The sequence below is a fragment of the Protopterus annectens genome, chromosome 4.part0 (assembly GCF_019279795.1).
Source record: "Protopterus annectens isolate FY-2018-M chromosome 4.part0, PAN1.0, whole genome shotgun sequence".
NCBI classification, from domain to species: domain Eukaryota; kingdom Metazoa; phylum Chordata; order Ceratodontiformes; family Protopteridae; genus Protopterus; species Protopterus annectens.
The window spans coordinates 1,175,534,500-1,175,559,565 of record NC_056733.1 but is presented as its reverse complement, the minus strand read 5'-3'; positions in this window follow the sequence as shown (position 1 = coordinate 1,175,559,565).

The following is a 25,066-nucleotide window of genomic DNA, read 5'->3' as shown; positions in this document are numbered from 1 at the left end:
ATCTTTCAGAATGTAAGTTGACTGACCTATAAGCTTCCTAAGCAATTTCTCTATGTAAATAGATATTGATTCCGTACACCAATTACTCCCGGCCACAATGGGCCTCATGGGTGGATTCTCCCTTCTTTTGTGTATTTTGGGGAGTCCTTGAATCATAGGGGTGGTAGGATTAAATATAATAAAGTACCTTAACAGATCTTCATCTATGAGACCCATCCTAGCTGTCTCTCTTAGTTCATTGTGCACATGTTCAATCATTCTTTTAACTTGTGATGGTGTAATAATTTTATAAAATGTATCATCATTCAATAATATAAACATTATTCTATCATAATCTTTTCTATCTAATATCACAATCTGTCCCCCCTTATCTGCAGGATGTATCATAATCAATGGGTTCATTTGCAAATTAATTAATGTTGTGAATTCATTCTTAGTTAAATTATGCCATTTGCTATTATGTGAATGAAATTTCTGTGCATGATATACCCTGTAAGCATCTTCTAGGCATAACTGCTCAAATGCATGGACCAAGGGATTTAATTTAGGTAAAAACAAAACATTGTAAGAAACTTCTCTGTGTGGAAGATTTTCAGTCCATATATTTCTAGTTAATCACTGTATATTAATCAGATCAGACAATAGTAGTAGAAGTAGCAAACGTAAACTCGTCAAGTCAAAAAGTAATAATAGAAAATGTATAATTCTACAGCATTACTAAGTATTCGAAAGTAATCCAAGCAAGGAAGGCAGTCTGTTTCCAGTCGAAAATCCTTTATTACTTGTGCAAAGGAGAAAGCAAAACTAATCAATATAAAAAAGCAGCACCAAAGATATTTAAAGAGAAATATGGGCAAAGGCATGTGGATATGGAAAATTTCACAATACAAAAAAAAACAAAAATAAGAAAACAAAAGGTTAAAGTAGAAAAGAGGATTAGTTATAGAGATGTTAAAGCAATAGAAACTGAATTTAATGGATTACCTGCAAAGTGCAGGATTTAATGTAGAAAATCATTTTCAGGTAACATCACAGAATGATGAAACGAGCCCCCAAATTAAGGAAAAATGGGTGGAATGAGAAACATTTGATAAGTTGCCAAATGAAGATAATCCAAAGCCTTCAGTAGGAAACCAAAAGTTCAGTTGGAGTTGTACAGCAAGGGAAGGAGCAAGAAACAGTGGCAACTGTGAAGCAGTCAGTGTTGTGGAGTGATAGGCCAGTGAGTTCCCAAAAAAAAAAAATAATAGATGATACAGGATGCAGCTGAAGAGAATATGTAGCATGAAGATGTTTTGGAACTTTGTGTAGAATGCCCCCAGGAAATGTAGAACAAAGAATGGGTCCTCAGTTTAGAAGAAAATGATCTAATAGAACAGTTGCTTGAGTTAATAGAGATGGAAAGATATATTAAGATAAATGAAAGAGAAAGACAATAAGACCCAAAATTTTAGAAGTCTGATAAAACAAATGAACACAGTAATCAATACTACTAACAGAAATTCATGTGATATAACAGAATTACTGTCAAACATGTCAGCATACCAGAAGGGTAACAAAAAGTCATATGGAACAAAGGATCATTTGTTGTTAAATAAGGTTGTAACAGAGACTTGTAAAAAGGGTAATGATCTAAGTATGGCATGGAGAGATTACAAAAAAGGATTTGACAGCATCCCACATTCATGGATAAAGGAGTTCTTACAAATGTATAAGATACATCTTACATCGATCAATTGCATTTCAGTGACCATGAAACAGTGCCAAACCACTTTGAGTTAAACCATGATAAAGGACAAATGATTATCCCAGGGATAAAAATTCAAAGGAAGATATTCCATGCTGACTATTTGTCACCATGGATCTTTTGTCTTGCCCTTAACCCATTAAGTTGTCCACACAACATATCAGGTCATGGTTACAATTTGGCTCCCAGAAAACAACATGTAAAGACTTATCTTCTTTTTGTGGATGATTTAAAACTGCATAGTTCATCAGATGAGGAGCTGAAAGCACAACTGCAAGTGGTCAAACCATTCTCAGATGATATAAGAATGCCATTTGATCTAGATAAATGTGCAAAAGCAACATTTAAAGCAGGAAAGCTGCAGCACCCAAAAAAAAAAAAAAAAAAAAAAAAATATATATACATATATATATATATATATATATATATATATATATATATATATAGGTAGCTATGAGTTGATCGACAACTCAAAACATCGACAGTGACTTCACCGACAAGTCAAATAACCGACATCACAAACGACGTTTACCAGGTACGGATGTAAATTCGCCACTCACGCCTACCATGGTTTAATAAGTGTGGCAGTGTCATGCAACCATGGTAGGCATGAGTAGCGAATTTACATCAGTTACCTGGTAAACGTCCGTGTTTTGCGATGTCGGTTATTTGACTTGTCGGTGAAGTCACTGTCGATGTTTTGAGTTGTCGATCAACTCATAGGTACCCATATATATATATATATATATATATATATATATATATATATATATATATATATATATATATATCAGTATGTGTCAGGAATGTGATATAAAGGAACTTGAACAGAAGAGAGTATGTAAATATTTGGAAATGGATGAAGGTCAGCAATAAAACATAAGCAAATGTGAACAAAACTCAGTAAAGAATACAATAGAAGACTAAAAAGTATTACTGAAAACACCCTTGATGTCTAGGAACAAAGTCCAAGCTATTAGCCAGTTTTGCTCTTCCTGTTCTAACTTGGAGGTTTGGGATGACTGACTGATCCCAAAAGGGATTGGATCAGTTAAACATGAAAACAAGAAAAATGTTTCTTGCTTCTCAAATGATATATAAAAATCAGTGCATACCAAGATTATATATTCTTCATTCTAGAAGAGGTGTGGGTCTCCTTGAAATTGATTACATGTATACGTCTGCAGTCATAAGGCTGCATACACATCTGCTGACGTCAGCAGATCCAAACATACTGAAAGTTTGAAAACATGAGGAGAACAGATTTAAGATGACTTCCCTGCTTAGTTTAGCAGAAGCATATTGGTGTCAAGTGGGAATGGAAATCAAACCAGAAGTAGACAAAAATCAGGCAACAACTACATGTGCCAAAAAAACAAAAGAAAGACTATTGAGAGAAGGATCAGACAAGAAGGCAAGAAATGTGAAAAAAGGTACGAATATAGTTGCAAGTATAGAAAACTCCTGAAACAACCTTATGTCAATCAGGATCTGATGCAGGAATGGTTAAGGAGAGATGGCTTAAAAAAAAAAGATGATAGATTAATATTGGTGGCCCAGAATAGTGGACTACACAGACATTGGTTTGCAAAGTCCATTGAACATATGGGTGAAACAGATAAATGCAGGTTATGTAAAACAGAACTGGAAACAATCTCATATCTTGTTGCTGGGTGTGATACACTAATGACAGAGGGCCTGCATAGTGAAAGGCATAATAACGTGGCAATACGGTTCCACTGGAGGTTGTGCAAACATTACTGCATGGTTTCATGGCATGAATTAGTCCTTATAAACCAATGGTGACAGAAAAAGGTCTCACATCAAGAACTAGACCTAATGAACTAATGGTAACATAAATATCTCAAAGCAACAATTAGACCCTACAAACCAATGGGGACAGAGAATGGGCTGAAAGCAAGAACGAGTCCATACAAACCAATGGTGCATAGAGTAAGGGCTCAAAGTAAAAAAAAACTAGTATTTACAAACCAATGGTGCAAGGAGAAAGGGCTCCAAACAAGAGCTACACCTTATAAATCATTAGTGGATATGGGCATGCTGGGGCAATGTAGAAATTGCCTAATGTTTACTGACAACCAGTTAATTCTCAAACAAACTGATATAGTATGCAAGAAATGTATTTATACAATGTCACTGGAGGCAAACCTTTCACATAAAAGTACTCCTGAGGCCAATAAGGTTGTCAGTAGTACACATGCTGCATCTATCACACACAACTCATATGCTGAGACACTTAAATACAACCTACATATGCTGAGACACTTAAATACAACCTTGCTAAACCCCAAAGACCACATAAAGGATATACACATAACAAGTACCTTCAGCAGCCCTGAATGCACTCTTTTAAAACAACACCCACATCAAAACATACAGTCACATCTCATGGAACCTCTATGTTTAAGCCCAGAAAGCAAGCCACTACACAATCCAGCATTCTGGTCATTGGAGACTCCATTGTGAGACACACAGATGTCCCTTTCACCAGGCTTATTAAGCAAAATGTCACGGTCAATTGCTTATCAGGGGTCAGGATCTGCCACATTAAACATGCACTCAGGTCATTGGACCACAAGTATCAGTGTCACTCAGTCATAGTTCATGTGGGTGCAAATGACCTGAGACATACCTCCCTAGACTATATAAAGAGAGGCATCATGCAGCTCTTGGAATATGTGTCCCAGGCTGGTATTTACCTACATTTTACCTTCTCCAAGATTGATGCCACAATACAAACAAAAGATGATTGACTTTAATAACTGACTTAGTTTCTGATGTCACTCTAAGGGGGTGCAATATTATGGTGAATATAAAATGCTGAAATAATGTTTACTAAACTATTAACTCCCAAAATACTTAAACATAGTAGATACTTATATCCCACCCAGAAATAAACTTCAAAAATGCTTAAACATAAAAGGTGCTTATATCCCACCTAGAAATAATCTTCTTATCCTAGAACATATCCTGTACTGGACATCTAAATCCCTCTCTCAGGAAACAATTATAATGGGGACTTTAACATTGATTGGTTCTCCTGTAACACATTCAGTCCTACAAATAATATTAATTTCCATGGCTTTTCCCAAAGAATCCAAAATTCTACTAGGGTGGACAAAACATCAAAAAAAAAAGAGATGATCCTTGGCTGGATTCTTACAAGCTGACCCACTCTTTAGCTACTCTCTGGCTGTCTCCCAGATAGCTTCAGTGACCACCTTCCTACCATTGTATTCCAGAACCAAATTAATCCAACAAAACTCATCTCTTACCACAAAATCAGAAGCAAAAGAAACTTTAATCCCCAAGTATTTGTATCCATATTCAGACACTGCAAATTGAATCCTCTTACATATCTCCTTTTAGATGTTGCAGTTGAGTATTTAATTCTAACTTTCTTAACATCTTAAATAAACATGCACCCCCCAGAGCAATCACAATAAAATCCAGCTATGCCTCTGGTTAACCAAAGAGACAGGAACTAAGAGGGTTGGGAGGATGGCCTAATGGTTAAAGTCTTTGCTTTACAAACACAAGGTGCAGGGTTCAAGTCTCACAAAGGATAATTGGCTAGGCTTAAAATGGCTCGCAAGGGCAGTTAGTCTAGTACTAATCTATGAACCTATGAACCTACCAAAAAAAATAAAACAAAAAAGAAACAGACAAGGCCTGGGAAATATGACTTAATAATAAAACTGTAGCTAATCAACAGAAATATTTGAAACTAAGATATAAATCCAAAAAGCATATCAGACAGGACAAGAAAGGTGACTGTAGCAACATCCATTTAAAACACAAGGTAAAACCACAAAAGTTTTTAACTTTAAAAGCTAGTAAACAAGTTTAGAACCAGGACAAGTCAGTATCCCATCCCCAGCACTATAGCTACACAATTTAATACATTTTTCATTTAATCCATACCTGCCCTCATAAATAGCAACTTCCCTTCACCTTCTCCACTTACTCACCATAAATTTATAGTTCCAGTAACTTTTCCTCCCAACCTGTTTCTACTGCTACTATAAAAAATAGCATACAAAGCTCAAGCCAATTACACTGGCAGATGATAATCTACCCACAGACTGTCTTAAAATTCCTGCTGAAGGCATCTTATATCCAATATCCATAAATATCTCATAAATTGCTCCATCTCTGAACAGCAAGTTCCAGTAATCCAATATCCAATAATGTAACACTCCGCATGGATTCCAGCCTAACCACTGTGCAACCACTGCCCTGATGATCTTCACTAACACCCTTAACCATCTTTAAAATGAAGGCAACCTGGTCTTTTCTATCTTTCTGGATCTCTCCAAAGCCTTTGAGACAGTCTCACATAACAAACTCTTAAATGTAATCTCAGAACTAAAACATAGCCATTCTGTACTTGCTTGGTTCAAGACTATCTAACTAGGTACCAACAAGCAGTAAAATGACTAAATAACCTCTCTCCTCTGCTGGCTGTTACTTTGGGAGTTCTACAGGGCTCTATCCTTGCCTCTATTCTCTTTACTTTATTTACTAACAATCTCCATGCTGCCACCCTCCACGCCACACTGATCCAGTATGCAGATGATTCCATGCACTCCGATCCAGTACGCAGGTGATTCGACCTTAATATGTGCTGTTCCAACATTCCGCCAACTCCAACAAATAACACAGCAGTCCTTCATCAGAGTTGTATCTTGGCTAACCAAATGCACAACAAATACTCAATCCTAACAAAACAAAGCTCATCCTGTTTCATCCCACAAGAGCCCCAGACCTCCTCCTCTATTCAAAATCACCTCATCAAACAATACCATCATTACTCCATTATCCCACACCAAACTCCTTGGAGTTACAATAGATCATAACATGAAATTTGATATACACATAGCCCAAACAATAAAAAACTACACAATAAACTCAGCAGCCTTTACATGAGTAAACATTTCCTTACTAGTAAGACAAAAGCCACCATTGCTGAATTCCAACTTATCTCTACCCTCCTATATGCATCACCCATTCTTACTAACCTAAGGAAAGTTGCCATAAATAAACTAGTCAGTTGCTATAATAAAACTGCGAAGTTTGCTACCAAATCTAGTTACAGATCTCATTTTTGCCTTGCCCTTAAACAACTGTCCTGGCTAGAATTCGCCAATCTGCTGGCTTACAACCGACTTTTCTTGGCCAACTAAATACTTAACCAGCCCGAAAAAGATCCATCTCTTCAAAACCTGCTTATTCATTACTAAAATAACTGAACACTTCGTTCCAGTAACAAAGTACTAATAAACATTACTAAAAGTGAAAATGCTGATGATGATTTCCTGTACTCTAACAGCATAGCCAAAATCTGTAACTCCCTACCTCTGAACATAAGATCCACCACTAGCACAACAAACTTTAAAAACTTCCTGTAACTCCCTACCTCTGAACATAAGATCCACCTCTAGGACAACAAACTTTAAAAACTTCCTGAAAACTCATCTACCATCTACACAGAGTTGTTCGTGTTCTGAATCAAGTTAGCAAATTAGCGTATACAGAACTTCCAATTAACTCTATAACCTCTCCACTTCCCCCTGGATTTAGTAATCTTCTGTGCAGGACTAGCTTAGTCTTGTACGGAAGCGGCCATTTAGTAGCAGGAAAGCAGTGCGCCATGCATATTAATGAGGCATGCTGCCTGAGCTTACATGGAGTGTGTAAGAGTGCGGGGGCGTGTCTGAGAGCAGAGCTCTCCGAATATACACGCCCTTACAATGGAGAACAGCAGAAAGGCCTAAGAAATGAGTGAGACTGCTCAGAGGTGTACGCATATCCCCAGCAACATTCCCCCACATGTACAACAGCAATAGCAAATACAATTAAATGAACAAACCCTTTTTCTTTTTTCTTTTAAAATCTGATTAAAGCTAACCATAGGTGCGCGGGTGTGTCCATCATTTAGCTACGGTTAGTGCAGCTTAAATGGCTGAAGGGGATAACAAGGAAGATATGTGCAAATGAAGCAGCATAGCAATAGTGTAGTGGGAAGAGCATTTGCATTATGAGCCGGCATTCCCGGTTCAAGTCCCACTGCAGCATATTCCAATTTCCATGCCAAAGCATATTATGACCAATATTTCTGTTGCATAACCCACTAAATAATATATATTTGTGAACTGGTGCACTGCATTAAATGCACAGGTGAGGTGTCAGTGTCATAATGAATAAAGCACTAGTAAGCAAGTTTAAGCAGTAATAAGCATATTTAAGCACCAGTGAGTTTAAGCCCGTTTGCATGGAGGTAAGCAATGCACCCATAGGTTAAGCAATTTTAAAGCTAACTCTGTGTAAGCATATGTAACCGGAGGTTAGCATTGCTTGCCCTCACGCAAACTCACTTACAGCTGCTCAAAAGTGCCTTAATCACTCTGTATATAACAGCCCTTGTTCTGCCCAGCAACAAAATAAACAGCCTTGCAGGTCTTGAACCTAGGACCCTACATACTACAGTCACAGTAGTTAACTACCAAGCCATCACAATAGTACAGAAGAATGAGGTATCAGCAAACAAGTCCTCACTATAGTGAAATCAAACTGAACCTGTGAAAGGAATCAGTATACAGTCATATGTTCCCTAACACACTACATAACATAAATATGTGAACTGGAATACAGCAGTAAGTCCAGAAGTGAGGTGTAATTGTAATAGAGTGTTGAAGTCTCCAATAAAACATAAGAACCTCATAGAGTGTACGTACACATCAATCATGGATACCAGGCAGATATATAAGATGTAACGAATAAGAAATCAATGCCAAAAAGAAAATATAATGCAAAGTCTAATGTAAGCAATGCTAAGCATTGCACAGACCAGCTTAGGAGGTATAAGCAATGTGTAGGCCAGCTAACCCATTGTTCCCAGTGGTATACCCCTTTAAACAATGCCAACCTAAGGTAAGCAGGCTCATAGCTTAGCCTTTCAAAACTGGCCAATCACAGAGAAGTGCAGGAAATCGGCCCTACTTAAACCCCACAGGCGGGAATACATCTCATAACTGGTTGTAGCTTCCCCTTGCAGGCACTATGTCAGGAAGGGGACAAGGAGTGTGCTTTCGGGCGCAGCGCTGGTGCATCCAGGAGTCCAGAGACATAGCAGGACTTCTTGTCAAAGACCATGAGCAGAGACTGCTCCAGGGCCAGCAACAGAGTTTCCAATATAAGGCAAAAGCCTGGGACTGTCTCGCCCATGACCTCACCAGTGCCACTGGCATACCCCGAACTGGTGAGCAGGTCAGGCATCACTATGCTGACCTGAAATGGCATAAGGGGGACCTCTTGGAGCAGTGGATCCAAGAGGCTAGAACAGCAGGGGATGTCCCAGATGTGTGTAAGTATCACCCCATTATGTGTGTAATAATTGCCAGCTCATGTATATCATGGATATGTATGGCTAAATATCCATCTTATGTCCTCCACAGCTGCAATTGAGTGGGCCGTGAACCTGGAGGTCCATGGAAGTCACCTGGAGAGGTTGTGATGCAAGGCAGGTCAGTAATACTCATGCATTTCCTGTCAAAGGAAATAAATCTAAAAGTATTAGTAAATTAATTGCCTGTATAAAACCTGTCTTGTTTAAGGCAAGTACTGCATACACCAGAGAATATGGCAGGAAGAGTCTCATATAGTTTGTATGTAAATAAATGCATGATAGCCTGACAATAAAGGTCTAACTGCTGGACTGCACGTGTATACTCTGGTATCATATGGTAATGTAGATTTGCAATCACATAATAGTACTATTGTATTAAGCACTGTTACCCACACAGTGCACCATAAATAGAATGTGTAGGAATGCCTGTATATGACTGGTATAATCCTCATAGGCCATTTAGTTCAACTGAGAGACACATAGACAGAAAACAGGGAAAAGGTAGCCAACAAAACCTGAATAGCATATGCAACTAAGAAGTGAACTGTTGTATTTTTAGCACACAGAGCCATGGTTTGAATCCTGGCAGTAGGAGTAGTATGCATACAGAATCATACCCCACAACTGTACAGATATGTCCAGAATGTCCAGTAAAGTGGCCCATATATGTTGCCTGTCAACCTGTCCCCCCTGGGAAATCAGTGGGATAATCCCAGACGTACAGACAGTAAACAGGAAATACAGCTGATTGACACGCATCTATGAGAACAAAGCTGGCACACTAGCAACTTCCCAAAACCTTATGAGAGTAAGAAGCCATGTATCTCCCATTTACACCCCCATGTTGTCATGCTGTGGCCAGAGTGTCTACAGAAACAGAGTGAGATGTATGTGCATAATAGTAATGTGGAATCTGGTACTGTGTGTGGCAACATTCTGGTAGTGCTAACAAACATTTCTCCCACAGGTCTGTCAGATACCAACACTGTGTCCAGAAATACAAGAATGATACCTTGTACTGGTACTGTTTATGCTGGTATTGTATGGCATTGTGACTGATGCAGTTGCTCTGAATAATGAGTTATTGCTCATCACTGTCACCCACACTGTCCTACAAAATATAACTGTCTAGGAAATCTGAATAAGAGTGTTGTAATACAAGGTCAGAATGCAAAAGTACAGGATAATTATAAGACAGAAAGCAGATAGGAGATACACAGCAATATCTATATAGCACACACAACTCTGATGGACAGTCTTTAAGTTGTAGCAGACACAGCCATGGTCTGAATCCTGGGAGCAGAAGTAGGCTGCATACAGAATCATACCCCACAACCGTACAGATAAGACCAGAACGTCCAGTATATGGGTCCATATCTGCTGCCTGTCACCCTGTCCCCCTGGGAAGTTTGTGGAATGATCCCAGATGTTTAGCCAGCAAACAGGGAATACAAGTGATTTTCAAACATCTATGAGAACAAACCTGTCACTCTAGCAACTCCCAAAACTGTTAGGAGAGTAATAAGTCAAGTATGTCCTATCTACACCCCCATGTTGTCAAGCTGTGACCAGAGTGTGTACAGTAATAGAGTGAGATGTATGTGCATAATACTAATGTGTAATCTGGAACTTTGTGTGGCAACGTTCAAGTAGTGCTAACAAGCATTGCTCCCACAGGTATGTTGGATATGAACACTGTGCTGAGAAATAAAGACCTTTATACCCTGTATTGGTACTGTTTACTCTGGTATTGAAGGGAATAGTGAGTGTTGCAGTTTCTCTGAATAATAAAGTATCACTGATCACTGTCACCCACACTGTGCTACATAATATAAATGTGCAGGAAAGCATGTATATGTGTGTGTCAATTCACTATAGGTTGAAGAGGGCAATAGTCAAGATATGTCCCAGTACACCTGCATGTGGTCAAGAAATGGGCAAGTCTGTGCAGAAAGAGTTGGATAGCTATGTGCACATCATCAACCTGGAATCTGGGAGTATGTGTAGAAACAGTTAGTGTTAACAAACTTTTCCTCCACAGGTATACCAGGTAGAAGTGTATACTGCAGGTAAAACCAGTGCATGTATAATGATGATGACAGCCATATCACTGTCCAAACTAAGGCAATAGGGTAGTGTAATAATACTTGTAAGGTACAGATAACAGCACTGACTAGGAAAGTAATGTGGACTACAGGAATATACTAGTTGTTAATTGACATCTTCCCCCCCACCACCATATCTCCAACAATAAACTACATACCCACCTCAACCTGTATGTAATGACTCCAATGTTCTGATTATGTCCTATTGGTTGATAAATATTTACATTTGTTTCCATGCATGTGCTATATTGAATTATTCCAACGTTGGTGGCATGGTGCCATCACTGTACCTGCATGCTGTTGTTATTACTACTGCGGTCCCATATATGCATGTGTTCTGTTTGCTATGCAACTGTTCCATATCTGGTGTCTGGGTTAATAGGAATATCTATGCATGCTGTTATACCTAATCCTGGAATGTGTTGACTATTACTAACCCACATATGATGATAAAATCTAAACACCATAGTATGTTTGGGAAGGCCGATCCCAGCGGACCCACCTGTCCCACCTCAGCTGGCCATGGCACCGGGCACCAGCATGTCTGGGGCTCAACCCGGGACCTTCTTGTCCATTGATCCTGCACCACCTTTGGGTGGAGCCACCTCATGGGATGGGGGTCACCCCACAGGAGCGGGCATGGACAGGAACTTGCCACCCATCACCAGGTCCGGGTCGTGGTGCATAGCGAGCTTCGCAGGGAGGTTGGAAATTTGCTACTTCAGCTTGAGGGCCATGTGTCGCAACTAGAGGGTTGGCCTGGCTCTGCGACTCAGCCCCCAGCACAGCTACCTTCGGGGCTGTGAAGGTGCAGTGGCGACTGCCCATGGGTGGGGATCTCAGTCCCACTGTTTCTACTAGGGGGCTCATGGGCTTCCGATTTCCCAGTGCCCCTTCCCATCAAGGTGTTTACCTCCCACATGTGTCATGTACCGCCCCTGTATGCATCTTGTATGTCTTGTCTGTTAACTTACCCAACCTACCTCCCCAAATATACCTACTATCCCTCCGCAACATCCACCTCATCTGAAAAAGAAAACAAAAAGGGTAATCTGTTCCCCCCAAAAAATCTCGCCCCATAAATAAATGTTAATTTTGCACACATGTCCACTGGACACATGTAATCCAGTCTAATTGGCATCACAACTTATTATTGTTGTCCTCACCCCTCTCCCAGGGGTTTGAGTTTTCAAATCTACCTCCAAATTCAGTGTATATGCACAGCTGTTGCTGTAGAAGAAATGGGCAGCTATGGACCTACTCTACACCCATCCTGCACATCCCGTGCTATTTTCCCTACTGCTTCCCCTCTTTGTGCCCCTTTTTCACCACTTTCCTATCAACCCTTTTTTCTTTTCTTTTAAAGAAATTAGCATCGGGGTAAGCAGGAGTAAGCACTTTTAAGCAGCAGTAAGCAGGTTTAAGACTGTTTCTGCAGGGGTAAGCAATGCCTACACAGGTTAAGCAATTTAAAAGCTAAATGAGTATAAGAAACTGTAACCAGAAGATAGCAGTGCTTACCTCCATGCAAACCCTCGCAAACCCACTTACAACTGCTTAAACATGCCTTAATCACTCTGTATCCAATGACCCTTGTTCTGTCCAGCAAAAAAATAAACAGCCTCTGCAAGGCTAAAACCAAAGACAATACATACCACAGCCAAAGTGATTTGCCAGTAAGCCATGTCAGATATATATAACCCTGATGTTTTCACAAATATATCATCCAGCCCAGTCATTCAACAGTACAGGGAATGTATTTCAACATGTAAATGTATGTGTGTGTGTATATACATTTATATCTAAATAGATATAACATATCTATATATGCAGATATAGATATAATATATATATATATATATATATATATATATATATATATATATATATGTATTATATATATATAAATATGAACATATATACATACACATGCATACATCTATAGATATATATGTCTACATGTATATGTCTATATAAATACAGCAAGTTAAATATATGCAAGCAGATATATAGGTCTATATGGACATACATCTGTAGATAACAATGGGAACATAACATAAACATATATGTCCACATGCACCGTTACTGGGGCTGAGAGGCCCCAAACAACATAAGTCTTGTACGAATAGGTATGCCCCCCCCTGCCACAGCCAAACAAGTCTGCCCTGAAATACACTACTAACTGTTGCATATCCCATACCCAGAACCTGACACGACATGGGCACAAGATGTTAACAGTACTCCATCCCACCTGTATGATGTCAGGCTGGTATCAGTAACATATCATGCAGTACAGTCTGGATCCCATAGGGAATGTACAATGTGAAAGCAATCAACATCCCTAGGATACATATACATAGACACATATATGCAGATACAGATATACATATATATATATATATATATATATATATATATATATATATATATATATATATATATATATATATGTAACTACAATAGTAGTGACATCATACAGGTGGGATGGAGTACTGTTAACATCTTGTCCCCATGTCGTGTCAGGTCCTGGGGATACACTGTTGGAAACTCCTGGTGTTCTGGCTACAGGTGATTCTCAAAGAATCTGGGAATGTATCACTGATTGATAAGTATATTTCTTGGCAATTAAACCTTTCAGAGTTCTGCCTTGTCTTAATTTTCCCTGACTGAATTATTTTATATATTTTCTGGCATTGTTTCCTGTTTCTCATCTGTCCTGAAACTGCCCCCCCAACCTATTCTTGTGGTGGTGTTTTAGCTGGTGGCTTTGCAGTTGCCCACCCCTCCTGTAAATTTGATCTGGGACACCCCTCCCAGTCTGGTGTTCACTCTACTTAATACAGAGAGAACATTTGAGAAGGCCAACCCACTTAGGTTCTTAACCTTGACTTTTTCTTCTGCTCCTTCTTCATCACTCCTTGCACTTTACTAAAAAAAAAAAAAAAAAATAAAAAAAATTTGCACTTTATTTTGCTTTTGCGACTTCTTAAAAGTACTCAATTGTATTTATTTTGTTCCATTTATTACTGCTTGGTAGTAGCCTGATTAAATTGTAACTGTTATTCTAAGCCTTTTGGTTTAAGCACTTGGGATCCAGACCAGTTGTTTTACATTAAGAAGGTTTGTGGTTTGTGGTCTGCACTGTTGTGGCAGGACAGGTAGCTTACATTCTTCTAAGTTGGGAATTGCTGATTGAAGGCTCAGTGTCTGTTATTCTAAAAGTGTATTAGTTCTGGTTAAATCACTTGGGCTTCAGGCCAGTTATTTTTCATGAAGAAGGTTTGTGGTCTGCACTCTTGTGGGAGGAGAGACTAGATCCTGCTCTTCTGAGCTGGAAATTTCTGGTTAAAGGCTTATTGTGCCTGCTTATTTGAACTGTTTCTTTCTGAAATTGGTGCGTCTTGGTTGCTGTAGCTTAGACTAGATTCTGGCATCTTGAATCTATTTTGTTTGTATAACTTGAGCATTAATCCAGGCCATCTTTTTTGGAGAAGGTTCCCCTGCACCCTAGTGGCAGGAGTGTGCAGTTAGAACTTGTCTGATCGAAAACTGCTGGAACAGGGCTCTTTTTCTAGCTTTTTATTGGTTAATAGGTTAAATTGTTTAAATCAGTGTGCTCATTTGCTGCTGTTATAATAAAAATAAAATATATACACTTTATTCCCCGCCGCTTAGCTATGGTTCAACTATTCCCGGTGCCATAAAGTCTGCTCTTCAAATTTTCACTTAGAATGAGTCAGTTTTTTAGTTTTAGCACTAAAATCTGTTTCTTTGAGCTCAGCACTTGTTCAGAACTCATCACAAGCACTAAATAAGCTACAAATTACTACAGCACTCAACTTTCCTCACTTGTCTAGAGGAAAACAGTTTTTAATACTTAATAAATAACCACCTATCCAGGCATGTCTAAGGGTCAGCTCCCAGTGTTTTCTCCTGTCTACCTGATGAATATGGGCATCTGGGAGCATGCAACAATTGCCTCATGTACACAGACAACCATCTCCTCCTACCACCCAACACTACAACTTGTGAGAGATGCACTAATATAGCCAAACTGGAAGCAAAGCTCTCTTCACCCTGGACTGGACTAGACAGTCAAGAGGAGAAGGAAAACACTTGCACCACACCACACTCATCACATAGTCCCTCAAACCCTACACCACAAAAACACCCACATAGAAACATGAAACATGCACCTACATTCACAGAGGCTCTCAATAAAAATCAAGCAACAGAGACCTCCAAAGCAGAAACACAAGCAATCTCCACCCCAACACAACCCATATGACACATAGCCCACAAACCCAGTGTGCCACTCAACCACAGCCCATAAGGCATACCAACGTACCCAGCACTCTAGTCATAGGTGACTCTATAGTCAGGCACACTAATGTTCCACTCACCAGGCTAAACAAGAAGAAAGTCAGCTGCCTTTCAGGTGCCGGGATCTGCCACATAATGCATGCACTCAGGTCACTCCACAACAAGTACAAATATGACTCTGTCATTGTCCATGTTGGTGTGAATGACCTGAGACGTACCTCCCTGGACTACATAAAAAGAGACATGGAGGAGCTCTCTGATCTTGTAGCCCAAGCAGGTATGACCCTAGCCCTGAGTAGCATCCTGCCATCACCCAGAATGATACCACAGTACAAGTACAAAATGATTGACTTCAACAATTGGCTAAGCTTCTGGTGTCATTCTAAGGGGATCCAGTATCTGTCTGCCTGGGATGACATGATCAACAGACCATGATGCTTTGCCAGAGATGGCCTGCAACTGTCACCCTTGGGATTCTGGGTACTGGCTAAGGTTCTTGCCACCGCTATAGTGCCTTTTTTAGGCAAGGTTCAAATGACAAATTCACCACCTTAACAGGTACAAGCAAGCAAAATCTGAGGGTAATGCTATTCAATGCTAGAAGTCTAAACCTCAAAATGCATTCACTCGAGGCACTCCTTAAAATGGAGAACATCAACATCTGTGCAGTGACAGAGACCTGGTTTAATGCTCCAGAGAGCACCCCTGCATTACCAGGCTATAATTCATACCACACCTTTCAGCCACCTAACCTGGACCAAAACACTAAAGGCAGAGGCGTGTCCATATTCATTAAGGATATCCACACCTCCAGGCTAGTTGTTCAGCATAATGCAGCCAAGATTATCCAAGTGCAACTAACTCTGGGAAGACCGCAATCCAAATTGTAACTTGCTACAGATCCCCCACAATGCCCCAGGATTCCCCCTCCTCATTTATTAATACACTGGAAAATATTAGGGTACAACCAACACCCTAATAATGGGCAATTTCAACCACCCCTTCATTAACTGGGAAAACTACTCATGTACCAACTCTTTTGCTCAGTGTTTTTTGGAATTCATAAATTCCAATGCCTTGGATCAACTTATCCACACCCCCACCAGGGACAGCAATATCCTAGACCTGGTCATTACTAACATGGGCGACTGGTGCTCCACACCAGAAGTCCAGTTCCTCATTGGTCAGATCTGACCACAAGCTAGTCACCCTAGATATCCACATCCCGCCCCCATCCCCATTAGGGAAACTACTGTAAAAAATTTCTCCAATGCCAACGTCACGCTTCTTAAGACAGAAATGGCAAACTTCATGACACCCATGCAGACATACAATAGAGGTATGACTGCTGAATCCTACAAAAATGCACTTTATAAGCACTTACACGAGTGCATGGATCATGGTATCCCTAACAGAACCAAGATGCTATTCTCCAAAAAAAGGAAGCCAATCTGATGGTCCCCTGCCATAAGCAAACACTACAACAGAAGAAAGAAACTGTTGCAAAAAAAGAGTAAAATTCCATGATTGGAGGAACTCCCTGGACAGCCTCAGTAAGAATCTGAGATCCCTCATAAAATCCTCCAAGGCTTATTACGAAAACAAAAGTCTAAAGGCAGCCACAAAGCATTCTATAGCTATGTCAAGAATCTCAATGGCAACACTCAGATCTGCTCTGAGTTACAGCACAATGGCACTAAATGTACAGACCCAACTGATATTGTCAGCATCCTGGCAGATAGGTTCAGTGCTAACTTTAACCCCCTCTCACCCCCTAAAGGGCCCACCTCTATACCGGAAGAATGCAAAGTTCCTGTAATCATGGCTGCACAGGTAAAAACTACACTCTCCAAAGCCAAGAGCACAGCATCCATGAGACCTGATAACATCCCAGGCTGCATTCTACATGAACTGCAGAATGAACTGGCACCCCACCTAAGCACCATGTTCAATCATAGCCTCACCTCAGGCTTTGTGCCCACTGAATGGCGCACAGCAATGATTATCCCACTCCACAAAGGGGGAGCCACTACGGGCTCTGGGAACTACTGCCCCATTAGCCTAATGAGCCTGGTCTGCAAGGCCATGGAATGTATCATCATGGATCTTATACACAAAGACATTGGTAATCTCCAAACTTTGGACCCCACCCAGTTCGGGTTTGTAAAAGGCAGATCATTTCTCCTAAACCTGAAACAATTCTTTGTAGCAGTCACCAAAGCCATAGACAAGGGTAAGGTGGTTCACACAGCCTATCTAGAGCTTGCCAAGGCTATTAACACCATCCCCCACTCTGGAATTATAGATAAGCTCACTAAACTAGGTATAAATCCCTGTGTCACAAGATGGGTTGCTAAATGGCTCACTGACAGAACCCACACTGTGAAATTAGCAGACTCCAAATCCGACGACCAGTGACAAGTGGAGTATCACAGGGTTCAGTCCTGAGTCCTCTCCTGTTTGGTATCTACCTTTCTGAAGTACAGACTAACACAGAAGGTCTTTGGCTAACAATGTTTGCAAATGACTGCAAACTAGGAGCCAAAACTGAAACTCATAACAATGTGGACATCCTACAAAAGGGCCTCATGGAGACAGATGCCTGGTGTCAAAGCCATGGCCTCAAGCTCAATGCCAAAAAGTGCATTGTCATCCCCTTTGATAAAAACTATGTACTCATGAGCTACCACATAGGTGGTAGTCTATTTAACACCAAAAGTGTGATAAGAGAGCTTGGGGCACTGGTGGAGAGTAGTCTCTCCTTTGATAATCACATCTCCACAGTAGTCAGGAAATCCTTCTATGTGGCACACCTCATCACAAAAGGTTTCTCATCCAGGAAAAAATAGGTCATTGCTCCCCTCTACTCATCACTCATTAGACCCATTATAGAGTACAACGCCCCTTTTGGTATGTACCTCACAAGACAGCTACAACAACTGGAAAGGCCATAGAAATACCTCACAAAGAGTATTACCATGTTCAAACAGATGCCCGATGCAGACCGTCTCAAAAAACTCCAGCTTTACTCCATCGCATATCGCCTACTCAGAGGCAATCTCTGCCTAACATGCAAAGCTATGTCAAATCTACATGCTCTAGGGACCTAAACCTTGTCACTACAATAAACAGAACATGCTGGAGGGATAGATTCCTGTCCCAGAGACTTTCCATACTCTGGAACAAACTACCTATCTACATCAAACAAAGCTCCTCATTGGCATGCTTCAAAAAAATCTTGATCATTGGATGAGAAATAGGAAATTCACCCCAGGGATCACCTCTATGGCTCTGCTCGACAGGAGCGCAGGAAAGTAATTTTCTTGTGTGGCGAAAGTCAGGGTACCTTTTTGGCTAGGCTTATAGTACCTACCTACAAACCTATGAACCTATGTATAGTAAGATACATATGTAGAAGGTGCACACAATATGGAACAGCCACTATGCCTACAGTTACCACCTTACCAACTGGACACTGTATGAGCCACCCATACAAATGACAATCGTTGCCTGCAACATATATCCACAGAGAGGTCAAAGAATATAACACCACACACAGGTTTGCACAAATGGGAAAGCTTTATTTGTGTACTATTACAGTTGTATATGCCATGTCATATAGCTGTTTAGACACGGACATCCATATAAACTGAGTAATGCAGCTGTGAAACAGTTATACTTATGCAGTAGTCTGAAAAGGTTTACATATGTTGCTGTCCAGGCCAAGGCCTTAAAGTAGTACAATAGTAAAGACAGACTGCCCCACAGGATACCAAACAATCAACAGTACGTAATGCAGATGTATAGTTCAGCAACCTCTATCTACACTCTGTAAATAATCCCTAGGGGGTAAAGACCTCAGTTGACACAATGGGATGTACCTGTGACATAACAAGGCATAACTGACATCATCACAAGTACACTGACAAACAGAACAGTCTGTATGGCAGGTGGCAGTAGGCCTGCATTTACCCAAGGTGGATTGTATGGTAATGTACATCCAGATACCTTAAGACAGCTCACCCCTGATACCCCCACATGTTGTAACAGCCTAGGTTAGTGATGGTGCATCCCCCCCAGACTCAATAATACAGGGCCATATACCACTGTTACATACACTGGCATCTAGAGTGCATAAGGGCACACATGCATTGTGTAGGTGAAGCCCACACATATATGGCCCCAACCCCATTGTATGGGTGGGGGACACAACAGCAGTGGACTGATGGCAGGAATGACAGCATGAAATGCTCACAACCCACTACAGAACAACCCCTGACAGCATGTCATATGTGCAAAGCCTGGTATGTAGGTGGAGGACAGAGGCTGGAACACAGGCCCATATGTGGAAAACTGTTGTCATACACCAAGCAAGTCACTGGTGTTATGGGATAGTCTGCAACATACCCTTAGTCAGGAATTTGAAGTTAGAAACAGAAATTAATGTAGCCATGTTCTGATAGCACTCAACACACACAGTCAGTGAAATATCTGACACAAGACCTGTGTGGTGGACAGACATAACATAATGGACACACCTCTGGCCATCAAGAGGATAGGCCCACAGGTGAGAGCTACACAGACAGACTGCATTCCTAGGTAAACTAGTATGTACACACAAACCCTGTAACACAAGTAATATACAATGCATACAACAACTCTACTCACACTCTGTCTGTAGAATATGTAGAGAGAGAGAGAGAGAGAGAGAGAGAGAGATAAAACTATACTTACATCTAACAAACTATATGTGAAGTATATATGGATGTAATTGAATGTAGTACCTGGTCCATAATAATGGGATAGAGGATGTGGATTGATTTATATGTGCCATCAGGTGTTGTTGTAATGATGTTCAACTGAACAACTGCTATGGACAATAGTGTCTGTCCCTGTGGGTAGAGGGCCATAGCTGTCAGCTGTGCAGATCAGCAATAGTACATATACATGTTATTGTGTCTCTGTTATAGAGCATATGTTGATAGTCTACACAATATTGGAACATGTCCAACAGCATGCATAGATATCCCCAATAACACAGAATGTCAGATGTGCAGCAATCACAAAGCAGCCATACCACAGGCATATATGGAACCATAGTGGCCCTGACAATGGCATCCAGATGAATAGTTTGTAACAAGCCAGCAATGATAGTGTTCACACAGGGAACATGGCTACAATCACATAGCAGAAAGTGTGCTACAATATAATATCTGTCCCACTGGTAGGTAAGCACTAGTAATACCTAATGAGTTGTGTGTACAGTTTTTTGTAGCTGATATAGTGGGGGTGACAAAGATGTGCATTAATAACTGTGGTAACCTTGCTGTATGAGGTGCTCAGACCAGTTTCCATCTTTATGTCTTTCAGCCAAGATGTCACATGCACATTTGCCAACCTATTCAGCAGCTGAAAATGAAGTGTCAATCACATACTTAATCCAGCACTACCCTGTGATGCTTGGCAGGGCCATCCATGACCAGCAGGAGCAGACCACCCTGTGGAACGACCTTCTCTACAGGGTCATTGATGTCAGACTGCACAACCACAGTTATGAGCAGGTCCGCCTTCATTGTACTGACCTGCTTCGCAATGCCCATCGGTATGCTGTTGCAGTCTGGGAGGATCACCTCACAACAGGGTGGGGCCATGCCATCCATCCTTCCCTGACACGTGTGGAGGAGCTCCTGGTCAGCCTCATGGCACCTGCCCATCCGGCCGGCCACCAACCACCAGACACCTTTGTGGAGGTGGGTGTTACCCACAAACCGGCCAACGAGCATGCAGGTAAGGACACAGGGCACATCAGTAGACCACTGTTGCATATACATCTGCATTGGTACATATATATATCGTGCATATCTGACATGTCATAGATATATTGTGTTGTTGCATAATAGTGATAAACAGATGTCCAGATGTGGTAGTATTGTGGAAATGTACCGTTGATGTATTGTAATACTGCACCCACCCTGTAGCACTGCCACAGGTGTGGCCACTGACATTGCATCACTCACCCTCTTATGTAGGTCCCTCTGGGATGCCACCAAGGCAGCAGCCTGTAGCTGGTGAGTATGGTTTATGTAGATGCTTCTGAACACACCAGGCATGTCATGGCAATGATATATTCCATGCACACATCTAACACACCTACCCAGAATGCATGCTGTACATGTGCACGTATTGTTGCTGTGAAATGCACGGCATCACAAGGGTGACCATGATAGGGTATTGGAAGGGTATGTCGGACACCTGCATGATAACTAACATTCTATCATTGCAGAATGTGTCCACAGGAAGCAACATAATGGTGGGAGACATGGCCTACAGTAGGGACATATTTGGAACAACACTCATATACAGTGCAACACCAGTGTATATACCTGTAGGACAATGGCAACTGCTGCAGAGATAGACTATGGCATATGGCATTACAGAAGTCCACATTATCAGCTGGGACTAGGCCGTAACATGTGGTGTTCAGTGTATGGGATACTGCAAAGTGACACACATGTGTAGGGCTTACTTGTCATGCATCTGCAAAATGGCTGAATGAGGGGGGGGGGGTTATCAGCATGACACACGAGTGCACTGCAGCAGGGATCCTAAGCAGTGGCAGCTTGTGGCATCGGACTTCAGGACTGCAGCCCCCCCAGCTGTGTAAGAAAAAGAAAAGCACAACACATTCTTAAACAAAAAAATATTTTTACTGAAAAAAGTGGCTAACTTGCTTAAAAAAAACTGAGTCCGACTGACTCGCAAAGTCTGGAACTAAAACTGCGCATGCGCGTTGCTCGGTGAGTTCCGGGTTTTTTTTATTTTTTTTATTTTTTTTTTATTTTTCCCCTTTAAATCTGTTTCTTGACTGTCTCAGACTGCTGTAAAGGCAGTCCGGACTATGGGGAGTTCTGTATCAGTGCATGATGCCCAGAACTCTGTGTGGTAACAGCACAGTAACACGAAGGGGGCGAACTGTCTCGTCAGCAGTCACACACGTGACGTAAATGGCAGGGTGACTACTGATTGGTTCTTGCTCTCTTTCTGAAAAAGTGAGCAAGAAACAATCAGTGTTAACAGACAGTGCAGGACGGGATAGTACCTTTTCATCATGCTAACTTGCTTGCATTAGTGCTTAAAAGTAATTAGGTTACTGGCTGCTTGGCTTGCTTGATTGCTTCTGGAATCTGCCTGGAGTCTTGTGTTTGAATCGGAAACAAATGGACGGACAGTTAAAGAAATTAAAAAGTCTTCTTTTTATTTTTTTTGAGGTAAGAAAGGCAGACATGCCTTTAGGGTGGGGGTGCTCTCCTCTTTATTTTAACAATGCTGCAACTTTGACTGTCTCTTTTTTACTGATGCTGCAGTGCTGGAAGCTGAACAAAAGTATTAGTCTGTATGCTTTAATTGTATTTAATTTTGTTAAGGTACCTTGACAAGCAAGGCATCAGAAGTTTTATTTTATTTTATTTATTTTGTGGTTTGGTGGGCAACTGGGCATGACTGACTGTTACATTTTGAATATATCTCTTAACTTTTTTCCCTTAACTGCTTTGTTCAAGAATCAACAGAAAATGAGTGTGGAACTGGGACAAAGGTCCAAAAGCAAGGGACTATTTTTAAACATTATTTAAATTCACTTAGTGTTTATTAGAGCATTTTTTATCAGGCTACATTTTCTGAAGAATAAAAACGTATTAAACTCTAATATTTGGTGTAATTAACTGACTGTATTCCTCAGTGATTTAGCTGAAAAATGAAAAAATGTATGAGGGAAAGCAGAAATAGGGAGGGCATTTTCCAAAATCAGGGGCAGATAAAATGCATATTTTTTAGCTTGTGTGTTCCAGTTTCATTTTCTTTTCTAAATGTATAGAAGTAATGTCTTTAAACAGATTCATAACTTATAGTTTTGTTGCATGTATGAGCAATGGTATAGAGACAGGCTGTGATTATTTGGAACATTGGGCCTTGCATAGCTCTTGGTCCAGACTGTTCGGTGACATCATTATACAAAGTCTAGTACTCTTTGCTATCGCTGGTACAAAGCACTGTCCTACCATTAGAGTTGTACTTAGTCCCTGGGGCTCTGCTGTAAAAGAAGTGACTAAGGTGACCAGTTTAACATTGAAGGTAACAGTTCATTGTATTACTTCAGTTTGTAAGTGGGGTTACTACCCCCCTTAGCTCTCCTGTCCATCTTTATATAAAAAAGATAATTTTAAGGATTTAAACGGGTACTATAGCCCCCTTACAAAACAGAATTAGCAAATAAAGGCTAGAATCTGTCAAACAGTTGTAAAATCATACTACCTCATTAACATTATAAGTGGGATTTAAATGCACTGGTGAGGTCCAGTGTTGTAAATTAACATTAGACAGGGCAGGTGTGTTGTTAGGTGTCCACTGTGTACACTGTAGCATGCATCTCAGACCTTGAATGTTGCAAGAAGATGCAGCTATGGTGCTCGGTATGGAAGGTGCTGTATACCTTATCAACCTTTCTCAGGGCTTTCTGTTCTTCATATTTCATTTTGAAGCACAGGGGTACATGAACTCCTAACCTGTTTTCTCAAATATGCATTTCATTCATTGCAGAGTATTGTGCAGATGATATTAACTTCTGTCTCTTTTTACAAAGTTCTTGCTTCATGAGCAGAAGACCTTATAGTTCGTTTTCCCAGTTTGTGCAATATATCCTTCAAGTCTAATTAAGGTGCTCATTCTTGGCAAAATCATATACTTTTACTTTTACTTAATCTTTTTAGTCACATCTCATTCTGTATGTAATTTATAGTAATCTTGTTTTATTGATTACATTTCATACTCTTCCTTTAAACAGTTTTGCATCACTTGTTCTCATTTTATCTGTGTTACAATATTACTGGTTCTTGTGATACATGTGATTTGTGAATGCAGTATTTAAGGGATGTGTCTTGCATTATTAAGTTGCTTTGGTGAAGTCTAATAGTTACTTGACCTAATATGAAGGTGCTTAACAGTTTTTGTCATGTTTTAAAGCATTACCATTCGGAATGAGTATTTTCTTTTATCATTTTAGTACTTTTTGTTTTCTCATTCACTGATGCAGCTTTTTTGTGGTTTTGCATTCTTTGCTGTATTGTCTATGGCCATGTATTCAACTGACCATCTTGTTTGGATGCACCCACTCTGTTTTCATTGCACACAATGCAGAACAGGCTTTACAATGCATTATGGACATTTTGAAATGGCTGCCAAATTGAAAGGAAAAACGCAGTCCAGCAGAATGGAGGGGTACGATTGTAATAAAATGTTTACTAGGCCTGTTAACCCTTTTGGGTTTGGCAGTAATGATATGTGTAATGGTATCTCTTACAGATCAGCTAATACCTTAGGTAGCAGTGCCATCAAAACATAGGAAAAAAAGTTACAGAAAAATAGATCTCTTTTGTGAGACAATCTGCTCTTTGAAGAGTGCATAAG